The following is a 16,192-nucleotide window of genomic DNA, read 5'->3' as shown; positions in this document are numbered from 1 at the left end:
GGCCACGACGTCAATCGTTAAAGATGTCATGAGTACTGAAATCAGTCTGGATTACTTATATGAATTACCTTCTTATCTAGAGAACATTGCAAAACCCATGAGAACCCTGGACTTCATGATAGGAGGTTATGTTTCACAAGCACATAACACAAAGGAAGTGGATGAAACAGTGAAATTAGCAAAATGGAAAATAGAACAGGCTAAGTCAACTATACTCATCATGATCCAAGATCTCCCATCTCATGGAACGGAGGTATTGAACGACAAGAACAACATGACACGTACTCGCCAAAAGCGCGGTTTGTTCGACCTGGGTGGTGCAGTTCTTGGGAACATCTTTGGATTGGCTACAGAGGAAGACCTTCAGGAAATAAACAACAAATTTGATAAAATAGCTAAGGTACTAACATACCAAGATAAATTTATCACAGGACATAACTCAGCAATGAAGATAATCGTGAAAAATCTGAAAAAGGCGGAAAACATAGCTCTCGAAAGTGTAGATAAAATAAATGACATGGAAGGTCACATAACGCTTTTCCAACACTTCTCCATCATCACGGAACACATTGACACAATTCTACTCCAATTAGACAACACTAGAGTTCGTTAAAGGGCACTTATGCAAGGAATTTCGAATGCCGGTGATTGCAAGATCACGATAGACTTACTTCCAGTTCATGAGCTACGTCAGATAATTATTCAAGCCATACACAAACATAAATTGAAGCCTTTGTTCCGAAGTAGGGAATTCATGCAATATTATCCATATTTAGAAACAACACTAACACCAACATCAGTTGTAGTTCATGTACCATTCATAACTGACGACATGTTCACAGTATACGAAATACACCCCTTCCCTTCTATGAATAATAACACTTTGGTCATCATCAACATCATCAGACACCAAACTCATCATGGTCTCCAAGAGACGGAACACTGTCACTTTCGCAAGTGAAACAACGATTGAACGAAAGTGCCGCACATCCTTACATGCTGTTCACCTTTGTCCTGTGTACATTTTCACGTTTCAGCCTACTGAAACAGTCCCTTGTGAAATGACTGTCATAAGAATCACAACATTCATAATCACTGCAACTTCACTTTTGCTCCAGATAAGCTTGTACACCATCAACGCATTGGACACTCACAGTTTTTTTATTTCACTCATAACACATCAGTTTACATAGTCTGTCCAGATATATCACCATCTCATAGTTAAGCCTCAGGATTATACAGTACATAGCACAAGACTATTGTGCGGTATTTACACCATCCATGTCCACTTTGTCCACCATTAATCACTACGCCATCCTCAGTCATACACACAAACATTTCCACCCACTGCCTGATATGGACTTAAACATGAGCACAAGTATTAAGTTGACTTCACCTAAGTTTGAAACTATGCAACTGATGAATGAAACAACGAAGCCCTTGGAAGATTTGAGTTTGAGAATGTTCTACCTATATTATGTGTATAGCCCAGCACCTACTGTCTTTCTAATCTTCTGCATTGTAGTTGCGGTGGTGCTGTTCGCAATGCACAGACTGCATGCAAGTATTGAAAATTTGGAGTCCAGTATTTAGTGGGGGTACACAGTAAGCATTCAGAAGCTAACCCCCTGTATGAAGGAGTGTTACATATTTTACATATAGTATTAATTTTATTTAAAAAAAAAAGCTGCTAACACATGATATAGAAGTATACCAGTATCATTGTCTCTGTAATGAAATATTAATAGCTCTTACCATAATCTTTAACTTTTGAATTTTTTTTTTTTGCATATATGCATTTTACTATTATACATACACATCTTACACAATGTCATACAATAACCAATTTAACCATATTGCATTTATTCAATTATGTATACAACTTGTTTAAAATTTAATATTAATGGATCATTGCAATATTACCATGAATATTATATCTGTACAATAAGTATAATCAATATTATGTATTAAGAGTGAAAGAAAGAAAAATATTATGTATTAATGGATTAGCATATGTCAATGATGAATGCTGTCAAAGGACCACCAGCTGCGTGACCGAGCGATGTCAGGACTCTAAAAAATGTCTTAATACATAATAGCTAGCAACATACATTTATAGTCTAGAGGTTAGGTCAATTTCAAACCTAGCGGCCAAAAGGAAATGACGTTAGCACCTCTCCAGAATGCCTCTCACCAGCAAAATAGCCCACGAACAGCGCCTCGTGACCATACACACACCTACACACATACACACACACAGACTTCTAGAACATTTCAGCAATAGTATAGCACAAGTGACACGGCCCCTGCTAATTGAGAATGTAGGAATCTGAGCTCAGAAGGAGACTGGCCATAGAACCGGCAGGTAGTGGAGAGAACGAATAAGAAGAGGGGTCCAACTAGACTTAGTTAGTATATTAAGTCCCTTTATAATACATACGCTGCTCAACTTAGACTTTCTCTGAAGATAATAAATCAATATCAACTCCCTGTATTAATCTTTAACTCCTCCTGCTCTTCAATTTCCAAAATAACTTTAACCAAAACTCAAGCCTCACCTATTACAAGAATTAAGAGCTACATATATATAAATGTTGGCTGCGAAGCTCCAACATATATATATATATATATATATATATATATATATATATATATATATATATATATATATATATATATATATATATATATCTGTATCTATCTATCTGTCTATCTATCTATATATCTATCTATCTATCTATCTACATATATATATATATATATATATATATATATATATATATATATATATATATATATATATATATATATATATATAAATAAATAAATATCTATCTATCTATCTATCTATATCTATCTATCTATCTATCTATATATATATATATATATATATATATATATATATATATATATATCATCATCATCCGGACCTCCTTTCCCACCTTAGGGCAGGGTGAGGAATAGCAATGTCCAGACAGCCCAAATCTGCCCAATCCAATGGGGCACGCTTTCATTCACTCACGATTCAAGCCTCCGGAGACTGGAATCCTGGCTCTATCTGATACACGAAAATCATTCACCACGTTCTGTAGCTTCACATGCACGTAGTCGAACGTCTATATATATATCTATATATATATATATATATATATATAGATCTACATAGGGCGCTCACCATCCACTCACTCAATGTAGTACTGCTCTCGGGTGTCTGCCCTGTCCTCTCCTCCATCCTTCTTTCCTTCCATCTTCTTCTGTCTTTCTTTCCTTCATTCTTTCCTCGTCTTTCTGTCTGCGGGTGACTTTACACTCCCTCTTCTGTCTTTCATTCCTTCATTCTTTCCTCTTCCTTCTGCCCGTGGGTGACTCTACACTGAGTGACAAGCCAAATGGTTTCCTGTACACCAGGAAACCATTTACTACGCTGGGTGGTAACCATATAACCAAATTTTGGCGCCTGGTGGTTTAGGGGGTAATTATTGTGCTCCAATCGGATTGAGCCGGTGAAGGTTTATATCCGGGGGTTGCTTGGGGTTTATTGCTCACGTAATGCCACTCAGGGATGAGTGAGGCTCTCATCTTAAATGTCAGGATCAACTGCCTAGCCCCGGGCTCCTACCCTCCTCATGAGGCAACGTAGGACTGGATGATGATGATGATGAATATATACAGTATATATATATATATATATATATATATATATATATATATATATATATATACCCACACACACCCACACACACACACACAAGCCAGTAGGCGACGATGAACAGCTTTAAGCTGACCAAGATTTGTCACTGACCTGAAGTGAGTTTCAACACTAAAATCATTTCTATATGGAGGTAGTCTGGTGCAACATTCCACCCAAGAATCATTGCCCAGGCTTAATAATGCTCGGAACCTCAGCATTTCGCGTGAGCACGGTGTTAATTTTAGTTCTATCTATCTGTTTATCTACCTATAGCCCAATGCTCTAATCCCGCAAAGGGTGGCCGCAGACAAAATGCCTCCAAGTCGCTCTGTCACTCACAATTTGACAACTCTATCCCCAGCTCACTCCCCCCTCTCTCATATTCCTCTCAACTCCCTCTCTCCACCTCATCCTCGGTCTTCCACTCCCTCTCCCTCCCTCCACCTCACTTACATACACCCTCTTAGTCAGTCTTTCATTCTCCATCCTCTCCACATGTCCAAACCACCTCAGTGTATTTCTCCTAATCTTCTCAACCACATCCACATCCACCCCACAACTTTCTTTCACTTCTTCATTTGTCAACCTGTCCCTCCATATCACTCCACATGCTCCTCTCAAGTAACTCATTTCCACTGCTCTCACTCTTGACTTATTCCCCTCTTGCAAGGTCCATGCTTCGCTTCCATACGTCAGGGTATGGATCACAATACTATCATGCAGTGACTTCTTAACTTCCATACTCACCTCCCTATTTCTCACCACTGCTTTCAGTAAACCAACAACCTTCCCTCCCTGATGTACCCTTTCAAACACTTCATCCCCCAAAGTTCCATCCTTACTCATCACACTACCCAAGTACTTGAATGCACTCACATTTTAGTTGCTTTTCATAATTTCTGCAATTGTTGACCTTTGACCCCTGACCTGGAGGATATTGGTCATGCATATACAGAGCATACTTGTAGTACTCATTAAAGTCTATAAGTATGCATTGTTTCATTTGATTCCATCCGCTCACTGTTGAGCTAGGGAACTTGAAATTCGCGGACTCGCCCACCAGAGGTACAACTTCTAGGTGGCGCAGCCAGCGACTGGAAGTGAATTTCGACACTAAAGGGGCTATCACACGGGAGACTCGTGGACGTCCAAACTGGCCGTGGACGTCCAAACTTACCCCCGCGGGAGGGTCATGGACGTCCACGGGTGGAAGGCCGCCTGACCCATTCGTGGACGTCCACGGTGACCGTGGACGTCCACGACTTGGTGATCTCCTTCTTCTCTATGGAGTTTACACGTAGTGTGTGTCCTCTGCTATCTTGAACTCTGTAGTCAGTTGAGGTGATATATTATGATTAATTCAAAACCGTCAGTAAACTTTGTACTTTAAATATTTCTGTTTGTCATAGAAACTTTTCATATATACCAAAATGTGGTAAATATGATGGAATGTGGATTGATTGTTTCCAAGAGAGGCCCGGGCACGTTCGAATGGCATACTCAGGAAGAAAGCACTACTGTGCAGATTTCTCTACTGGCTGCTTTCTTCACTCCATGGGAGCCATTCTCTCATCCACAATGCCCTCCTTCTCCCCCTCCTTTGTCTTCTTGAGGCTTCTTCCTCATCCTGCAGGGTTAGGACTGCAGCACCCATTGCAAAAGTCACGATCTGGTTCATGTCCATTGTTGTTGCTGATAAACACGTCGTCTGCTAGGGAGTTGGAAGTGACCTCCCAGTCGCGTGGGGTGAACTCCATAAAGAAGAAGAAGGTGGCCGTCGACGTCCACCGTGTGATAGGGTATGGACGTCCAAGCTCAGTTTGGACGTCCGTTCTGTGCTGCACAAATTGTTCACGGGTCCCCGTGTGATACCCGCTTTAATGTCATTTATAAATGGAGGTACTCTAGTACAACATTCCACCCAAGACTCATGACCCTGGCTTAATAACCTTCGGAGCCTTAGCATTTTGCAATAGCATAGTTGTGATTTTAGCTATGTGCACTGTTTTCGCATTTGATGACCTTTGACCCTAGACCTGGCCAATGTAGCACATAGGTGTACAGTAGAAAGTTGTAGTACTAGTCAGTATCTATAACCATGCAAGCTTTCATTCAGTTTCATCTAGCCGCTGGGAACTAGGGGGACTTTTTAAAAATACTTACTGGTTGCTATGGACGCTGAGGCCAATCTTTGCTGGGTTGCCACTTGAAGACTAGAGGAGAGAGGGGAAAAATGGATGACATACACTTCCAGTAGGGAATCCCTTCAAGATTACGCCTAAAGGTTTCGACCGTTGCTAGGCAACGGGTAGTTGCCGATACACACACACACACACACACACACACACACACACATTTGTTCAGGCATTATCCCATTTTTGCTTTGGGTCATGAGGCTCATCCCCAACCCCTGGAAACTCCACATTCTTCCTTTTGGAAGTACGCCGCCCAGGGTGAGAACCACTGATATGGTCTCTTTTTAAAGAGAGATACAGTATCCTCTTTGAACAAATAACAGTAACCCCGTTCTCTGAGATCCAGCACAGCAAGAATACAAGACGCACAGACCTCTATAGTGGCGCAGTAAAGGGGTTGTTGGAGTCCGAGTGTGGCATTTGGTGAGTTAGAAATTCTCTTGATTCAGTTTTAATATCTTAGGTCATAAACCATTCTCTCTCTCTCTCTCTCTCTCTCTCTCTCTCATTCTCTCAGTGTCAGTATTTGACAACCCTTTAACAGACTAACTTTTCTGTTTTTGGAGTGACGTTGCCTCTGCCACAAACTTCCTCCTGTAATAGGCCTATATATATATATATATATATATATATATATATATATATTACACAGTACACATGCACAGTACACACCTCACTTCCTTTTCAAAAATTTCAAAAAATGGCGTTGAATAACATAGACTCAGAGTCCCCAGGGGGAGGGGGGGACCATAAATGCTCCCACCTTCAGCCCCTCTCCCGGTGACGACTCAAGGTGCCTGGAACCACTGTCTGACTCTCTTCATTTCTGCAACATTCGTGGCCTTTCCTCTAACTTTCGCTCTGTTAAGCACCACCTCTCCTTCTCTAAACCTCACCTTCTTTTCCTAACTGAGACTCAGCTGTCTGAGGCAACTGACAGCAAACCCTTTTCTGTATCCTCCTACTTTCTCTATACTCATTTCAAAGACAAAGGTGGCTGTTGTGTATATATACGCAACAACTTATCTTGCTCTCGTGTTCCTGAACTCGATTCTTCTGAATTCTCTACACTCTGGCTTCGGCTTTCCTGTCATTCTCTGACTAAATATATCTGTGCTGTTTACTTATCTCCTAATTCTACTATCAAAAATTCTTTGACTATCTTACTTCTACGATGGAACATATTCTATCCATTTCTCCATTCTCAGAAATCTCCATTCTTGATAATTTCAATGTTCACTACCAACTTTGGCTCTCCTCTCCTTTCACTGATCCACCTGGTGAACAAATCTACACCTTTTCTATCCTTAATGACCTAGAGCAGCTTGTACAGCACCCTACCCGTATCCCTGACCGCCTTGGAGAGAGCTCCAACATACTTGATCTCTTCCTTACAACTAATCCTTCTGCTTACACTGTTAATCTTTTCTCTCCGTTGAGCTCCTCCGATCACAACCTTATCACCTTAACCTGTCCTATCGCTCCAGTATGGCCTGCGGACCCTCCAAAAAAATGTCGTCTCTGGCACTTTGGAGCTGCGAGTTGGGAGGCCCTCAGGCAGTACTTCTTTGATTTTCCCTGGAATGATTATTGCTTCCATGGCCGGGAGTCATCTGGGTGTGCCTTCCGCATTACGGAGGTTATTCTCTCGGGCATGGAAGCATACATTCATTTCTCATATCCTTTGACTAATGCACGAAAGCTTTGGTTTAATCACGCTTGTTACAATGCTGTCCGCAACAAGGAGAGGGCCTATAAAAGGTACCGGAGCCAACCCACCCCTGAATCACATCTTTTATACATTTCTGCCCGGAATCGTGCTAAGTCTGTTCTTCGCTCTGCTAAAAATAATTTCATCCGTACAAAACGCTCTCAACTCTCTAACTCAAACTCTTCCTGCACCTTCTGGCACCTTGCCGAAAAACCTTTCTAACAACTTTACCTCATCATCCTTCCCTCCTCTTTTCTACTCTGATGGCTCTTTAGCTATTTCTTCTACTGATAAAGCAGATCTCTTCACTCAGACTTTCTCCTCCAATTCTACCTTAGACGATTCCTGTGCTGTTCCTCCATCACTTCCCCTCTCTGACTTCCTCATGGCTAACATTAAAATTTCTTTAGCTGATGTATTTTCTGCCATTGCTGGCCTCAGTACTAATAAGGCATATGGACCTGATGGAGTCTCTCCTGTTGTTCTCAAGAACTGTGCTTCTGTGCTTACACCCTGCCTAGGCAAATTCTTTCGCCTTTGTCTGTCAACTTGTACCTTTCCTTCTTGCTGGAAGTTTGCTCTTATTCAGCCAGTCCCAAAGAAGGGTGACATTCCCAACCCTCTAACAATCGTCCAATTGCTTTAACATCCTGTATCTCAAAAGTTTTTGAGTCTATTCTTAATAGGAAAATTTTAAATCATCTTTCCTGTCACAACCTTCTATCTCATCGTCAGTATAAGTTCCGTCAGGGACGCTCCACAGGCGATCTTCTCACATACCTTTCAGACTCCTGGTCATCCTCCTTTCGGGACTTTGGCGAAAACTTTGCCATTGCACTTGACATCTCAAAGGCTTTTGATCGAGTCTAGCATAAATCTTTAATCTCCAAATTGCCCTCTTACGGTTTCTATCCTTCTATCTGTGCCTTCATCTCTAGCTTCCTTTCTGGTCGTTCTATAGCCGCTGTTGTAGACGGCTATCGTTCTTCTCCTAGATCTATTAACAGTGGTGTTCCTCAGGGCTCTGTCCTATCACCAACTCTCTTCCTTTTTTTCATCAATGACCTTCTAAGCTGTATATCTAACCCTATCCACTCATACGCTGATGACTCCACCCTTCACCTTTCCATTCGATTCCCACAACGTCCATCTCAGCAGTTACTTCAACAGGCAAGGGATGAGACTATGGCACACCTAATGTCTGACTTGGCTCATATCTCTGTCTGGGGTAAAAATAATCTGGTTGTTTTTAATGTATCAAAGACTCAGTTTTTGCACCTATCAACCCGACAAAATCTTCCACAGGTATACCCACTTATGATTAATAATAATGATCTTAATCCTGCATCATCGTTGAACATACTTGGGGTTTCATTTGCTCGGGACTTGTCTTGGAAAGATCATACTACATCTCTTGTAAAATCTGCTTCCAAGCGATTGGGTGTGCTAAGCCGACTCCGTTCCTTCTTTGCCCCTGCACAATTGTTGACTCTATACAGGGGTTTTATCTGCCCCTGTGTGGAGTACAACTCTCATGTGTGGGGAGGCTCCCCACATACAGCTCTTCTCAATAGGGTGGAGTCAAAGGCTTTTCATCTCATTAACTCTCCCCCTCTTACTGATTCCCTTCAACCTCTGTCTCTTCACCGCAATGTTGCATCTTTATCTCTTTTCTATCGCTACTTCAGTGGTCACTGTTTCTCTGAACTGTCTGCATGCATTCCTCCACTTCTACGACGGGCGCGTAGCACCCGTCTAGCAGCAAACTCTCACCCCTTTTCTGTCCAACTCTCTAATGTAAGAATTAACCGTTACTCCCAGTCCTTCATTTATGCAACAGGTCAACTCTGGAACTGTCTCCCCTGTCTGTATTTCCTGCTTCCTATGATCTCCAGTCTTTGAAACGCAGTGTATCCAGGCATCTCGAAATGAATGGATCTTGAATTTGTCTCTCTCTTGTATTTTGTTTTTCTCTTGGAAGGAACAGTTTTGCGGGCTCATTGTCTTTGGTTCCTTCTTCCTCACATAAAAAAGAAAAAACATACACACATACACACAAATGTGTGTGCACACGCGTGGGTATGTGTATTCGTATTGATAAGTAAAGCTCAGCTTGATAGGATGCAGAGCTCGAAAGAGCAATGGAAGAAAATGTAATAAAAGTGACAATTCTGGAAGCAAGAAAAGAATTCAAATGGAAGAGGGAGCAGACTGAATGTAAGGTACACACAAAGATAAACAAATATAAAGGGAAGATGATAAACAGGGATACTTGAGGAGTGGTGCATGTAACATTTCACTGAGTATAGGATTTTTTTTTCTCTGTCTATATCTATACAGTATACCTAAGCTGCTTCCCCCAAGGAAAGGAAGGTAGCCGAGACAGGACGACACACTCTTTCAATTTACTCATCCACTCAAACACATTCATTCGTATCGTAGCCCCAGATGGGAGAAGGGACAGATCCTCACCGCACCACACTACACGAGGGTCAACTGCACAGTGCAGTCAGTGACATTCGCAGCAGGGTCCGACAGCAGAGCTGGTTTACCCCTGCCACATCATAATAGACCCATCCCCTTACCCGCACCTGACCTGATCAGCTGTTCAAACAAATGCGGGGTAATATCCCCTCAGGGCTGTGTCATCATTTGTTCATCGACAATTCCTCTCCATTTATTTCTATCATGGACAGCCACTGTCCCTTGCTCAACAGACATCCCTCTCGCATCCAACGCTCTCTTCACACTGTCCATCCATCCTATCCGTGATCTTCTCAGCCTTACACCTCTCACATCAGATCTAATTATCTTTTTCACCAATCGCTCATTATCCATTCTCTCCATATGCCCAAACCATCGCAACACCCTCTGCTCAACTCTACCAGCCATCTCTTGAACAACTCCAGTTCTCCTTCGAACTTCATCATTTCTCACTCGATCCATACGCGTCACTCCACACATACTCCTCAGACACCTCATCTCCATTACATTCAAACTTTTCCTCTCTGCTACACCCATATTCCATGTTTCAGCCCCATATAACGCAGTTGGTACCACAACACCCTCATACAGCCTTCTCTTTACATCCATTCTAAGCGAACGACATCTAAACACTTTTTCATTTCTCCCAACACCTTTCCTACTTCATTCATTCTAAACTTCACTTCTGCATCTATTCTTCCATCCACAGCAACATGTGACCCTGAATATTTAAAACACTCTACCTCCTCAAGCAACTCACCATTCAAAACTATATTGATCCTCCTACCATCTACCAGCCTTGTATACTTCATCACTTTACTCTTATTCTCATTTACTTTCAATTTCCTCCTTTCACACACCCTTACAGAAGTAAAAATATTGAAAGGAGAGGGAGAAAAGTATAAAGTGAAGGATTAGAGATGGAGAAATCAATTAAGTGTAAGTTGACTGAGGATCAGACAGACAAGAATATTTTGAAAGGCTGATGAATGGGAATGATGGCAGAGTAGGTAGCAACCGTGATCGAAATCAGCGGTGCTCAGAGAAGTGTGGTGTCTGAAAAAGTGACATTAACAGAAATTACAAATGCTGTCAGTATGTTGAAGAATGGGAAGGCATTGGGTGTTGATGAGGTGTATGCAAAAGTGACTGAGTGTCGTGATGAGTGGGATGAGTGTTGGAAACGTGCGAGAAAAAAAAAAAAAAATACGTGACTCGAAACGCACCAGCGGAGTAGATAATACAGTATGCTGTGAGGGTATCTGTTCAAAAGGAAACCTGTTCTGAGTGAACAAAAAAAAACTGGTATAAACTTCCTGAGGGTTGTAGGAGAGGTGTTTGGAAGAATGATTATAGAAGTGTGTGTAGGTGATGTGTGAATATTATTATCGCAAGGCATCTAGAAGCGAGATGAATTGTAAATTACGGTATATATGAAATTTATGGATCTGGAAAAAATCTACGGAAACGTGAATGGAGAAAGATTATAGATGTTAACGATATATGTAAATTGCAGACAGATAGCTAGTGAACGCTGTCATAAATACAATATTCAACACCGACTCAGTCAGGGAAGAACATTTATTGGATAAGGAAACTGTGATGTTGTGGTATTTTGTGGTCTTGATGAAACGAAATTAACTGGAATTTTTTTATTACTCAGCTATGAACGTGTTTAAATTGGGATTAGAAAGTATACATTTAATCTTGTAACTTTTAAGTGTTATAACTGTACTGCATTACAGTCCAGCACAATCCTGAGCAATGTGTTCCTTATGTTCATCAGCCTGTTGAATAAAAAGTCCTTTGCTTTAGCAGTCTGCAAACATATGCCAGCAATTTATAACATTACCGTTAGTACAATATAATTAGTCCAGTGTGAAATGTTTATCATTTTCGCCCTCCGAAAAGTTAACAAAATTGAATCGCATTCCTTCATAGTCTGATTTTTCATCATTCACACAGATTTGTTTTGTCTACTTGTCTCTTGTGTTACTTTCACAAAATTAGGATATCGTTTCTGTTAAATCATTTCTTTTCTTTAAGTTTTCGAATCTTTTTGAAAATAGTGCGGCTGACACTAAACTAAAAACAGCACTACAGGCATTGTTGTACTACTAAACTGTAGAAACTTATTTAAATTCAAACATTCCACCCAAGAATCCAACTTGTCTGTTAGTTCCCATTACTAACTGTGCAATTTTAATTTCGTTCTAAATAATTTCTTGTGATTACTCCTCAGTATTGTTCTCTATATACATCATCAAGTTGAATATTAGTCATGGTTGTGGTAGGTGGTGGTTGTGGTAGGTGGTGGCGACCATCATCCACTCACTTGATGTAGTGCTGCCTACTTCCTTAGCTTTTATCATTCTTTTTCTATGCCTGCCCTCCTCTCTTCCTATTTCTCCTATCTCTCCTGTCACTTCTTATTCCTTTTCTTTCCTTTACAGGTGGCTTTACATTGAGTGACAAGCCAAATGGTTTCCTGTAAGCCAAGAAACCATTTACAAAGCTGGGTGGTAACCATATAACCAAACCATACGTGCTCCCTACGTGTCAACAAGTGGGTTGGTGTAGGGTTGGTGCCCCTCCCTGTAAAACAACTAACTCAGTGTCAAATGGCCACCCTTTGCGGGATTATGGTGTCTGGCAGTAGATAGATACAGTAGATAGGTTAGCTTTTTTTACGCTTCGTTTCAGATAGTCTGAACTTTCCATTATCAGTATTAGAAGTAATTTGCCATATACTGGGCCCGTTGAACAGTTTATCAATATCCCTCTGAACTGTCGTTGTAAAGGTATATCTACTCACCGTTTTTTTTTTTTTTTTTTTTTAAAATTTAATAGATTTAATATAATTTAGTTATCAGTACAGTATTAGTTATAGAAAGAATTAGTAATACAATGAAAGTGGACTGGCGGCCCATCTTGAACCTGTTGGGAAGCTACTTGTAAAGCTAAAACGATCTGAATCCTTTCCGTTATTTATGAGCCAGGTATTGATCTACCTTAGCACATTGCCACTAAGATCATGAACATTAAATTTGTGAATAAGTTTTATTTTTTTTAATGGATTTCCAAAGTCTAATCATACCACATTGACGTACATTTCTTTACCATACACGCCGATGATATCAGTGCAGTGCCAGACGTTTTGATGAGACTTGATTGATTGTTGCAGAAATTGTGCTGTTTCTTTGATGATATTTTTTTTTTTTGTACTAACTCTCTTAGGCTCCAACAGCCTGCACACTACTGATGTTATACAAAACACAGTAAGTGGTAATTTCCGAGTTGTGATTTATAATTCTATTTCCATATTGGAGCTACATCTGATAGTTTCCAGTAATGAGAAACAAGACTACTTCTTAATAAAATATTCAGAATTTGATCTGGATGTTTTTATATTTCATTTCTTGCTTGCTCTAAAACTTGAAATTATTCCATATGACCTATGTGTTTTGAGCATCTGAATTTCAGTGACTGCAAGCAGGACGTCTGACTTCTTATCGTAATGTTATATCACTAACAACATTACTTGCTGTTCCTTCAGCTATGCTACCTTCTGTTCAGCATATGAAGGAAGATGAAAGAATCGAACCGAAATTGTCCACAGCCGGTACAGAAGCAAAGAAAATCCTATTGTGGTGTTGATGTGGATATGACTGAAATCGTTACATACTATGAGTTGGTCTGGCTATGTGGAAAGGATGGAGAATAAAGGACTGAAGAGAACAGTGTATGAGGATGAGGTAGGGCGTGGGAAATGGGAAGGACGAGACCGAGGATGAGATGGAGGGATTAAGCTGAGAGATATGTGACAGAGGAGGGTGCGCATTGGAGGGAAGGCAGCGAAATGGTTGAGGACAGGGCGATATGGAGGCGACTTGTTTGTAGTTCCTCTTACAGGATAAAGGGGTCTGGTTATAGAAAGGCAGACAGATTATACATGTCATTATCTCATTGCTAAAGGAAGTTTTGTTTCAATACAATATTCCTTGGAAAGGAAAAGAGAGAGAGAGAGAGAGAGAGAGAGAGAGAGAGAGAGAGAGGAGTAAAACAAAGAAAGGAATGAGACATGGGAGGGAAGAAGGATCGGGAAGGTAAATGAGAAAGAGAAGACGGGAAGAAAAAATGTCAGGGCAAAGGACAAATTAATTAAAAAAAAAAAAAAGAGTTGGAGGAAAGTTAGGAGGAATGAAAGGTAGAGAAAGCGAACTAATGGCGCCAGGAAGGAAATAGAAGGAAAGAATTTAAGAAAAGAAAAGATGTGAAAATATAATAAAAATGAAGGGGCAGTGGAAACGAAAGGCCTGGGAAAACTAGGTACATGAGGGAGCATGAAAAGGCAAAAAAGAAAAGGAGTAAGGAAGAAAAAAGAAAAACAGAAAAAAGATAGGAAGGGAAGAGAAAGGATGGAAAGAGAGGAAGGGAAGAAAACGAAAGCAAAAAGACATGAGGGCAGATGAAGGTAAGAAACAGAGATCGCAGTAAAGGAGAGAGGCATGGAAAAGATATGAAGGGAAGAGTGAACGGAAAATAGAGGAACAAAAGAGAAAGGAATTGAAGGAAAAAACAAGGAAAAGAATGGAAGAAGAAAGAATAGAAGCCAGGAAGGGAAGGACTGTGAACGCAGAAGGAGGAAGAAGGGGTTGTTTCCAGGGAGGCGGATGTGGAAGGAGGCATGGGTGAAGGAATCGCGGGGATCACGGAAACGAATGTCCGGAATCAGGGACGCGGCCGAGTGAATTATCTGAACAGGACGACGACGAGAATCAGGAACCAGGAAGAGAGGGCAGAGGGAGGGATTTGTTGAGTCATTTTTGGGGAAGGAGGGTAAGTAAAAGTAAGGAGGAAGGGAATGAAGTGGGAGTAACTGAGAGGAAAGATCAGAAGAAACTGATATGCGGAATGAGAGGGAGAGTGGGAAGAGAAAGAGCGATACCTCAGTAGATGTTTAGGGGAAGGAAGGATTTATGGTTCGTCAGCGTTAACCCAACAGAGACTTTCGTGTGTGTCCCCTCTCCTACCTTAATGACAGACTAATACAACACCACAGCTGCCATTGGTCTCCATAGCACTTCTTCCTGATTAGTTTCATATAGTAGTGTTAATATTTTTTTAGAGCTCAGTAGTCTGAATGAAGAGACGGAAAAAGGCTTACATGGTGACTAAGAAATGAATACTGAGTGAATGGAAAATAAAAGACACTTACTTGGTGTCCCAGGAAATATGTTTGGGTGTATGAAAAAGAGGCTCACTTGCTGAATAAGTAAAGGAAGGCTGGGTTAACTGAAGAAGTAATTTATTTTGTGATTGAAGAAAAGAAGATTGGATGAATGGAAAAAGAAACTTGGTGAATACTTGTAAGAAGGGAAAGGAAGATCAGCTGAATGTTATAAAAAAAAAAAAAGATTTCTTGGCGAATAGGAAATGGAGACGGAGTGACTGAAAAAACAGATTTACCTTGTGACTTACGGAGCAAGATTAGGTAAATCGCAAATGAGAGTTACTTAGCGGCTAAGGAAAGCAAGTTGACTGAATGGAAAAAGCTTACTTGGTGACTAAAGACAAGTGGCTTCCTGGAAAAAGAAATCTGTGTAACTAAAAACGGCTTGCTGGAAGAAGGGGCCGTAGTTCATTTTGGTTCCAACTTCCCCGACGCCACTTTAACTTTGGTCGTGCCGAGTTTTCACCCCATAAATTGCCCCTTAAGTCAACTTCACAAGGGCACCGAGGAGCTAGGTGCTGGACAGGGACGTCTTCACGTGGTGGCACCAATGTAGCCAGGTGGGTAAACTGCTTGGCTATATAAACACCCCTCAGCTACTTCCATATCCCTGAAAAGACGATAGTGGATTCCAGGAGGGCATTTCAAGCCTGCAGTCCACCGAGTTCACACTTCAGATGGGCCAAGGATTTCAGCCACTACTGCTACTACTACTACTATCCAACTATTTTTTATTTTTCCTCTTGCTACCATTAGACTTCTTTTTCAGCCTAACAGAGGTCCCTGTTAATAGCAGTGGCATTAGCTTCATCCGTTCCATGACATCTTTAATATTTTAGTCTTACTTCCTCCAGACGACTTTATGTAGATATTTGCTT

Source organism: Coenobita brevimanus, chromosome 77 (assembly GCF_032717465.1).
Source record: "Coenobita brevimanus isolate Jiangsu-jjx chromosome 77, ASM3271746v2, whole genome shotgun sequence".
NCBI lineage: Eukaryota > Metazoa > Arthropoda > Malacostraca > Decapoda > Coenobitidae > Coenobita > Coenobita brevimanus.
This window is presented reverse-complemented; position numbering follows the sequence as displayed.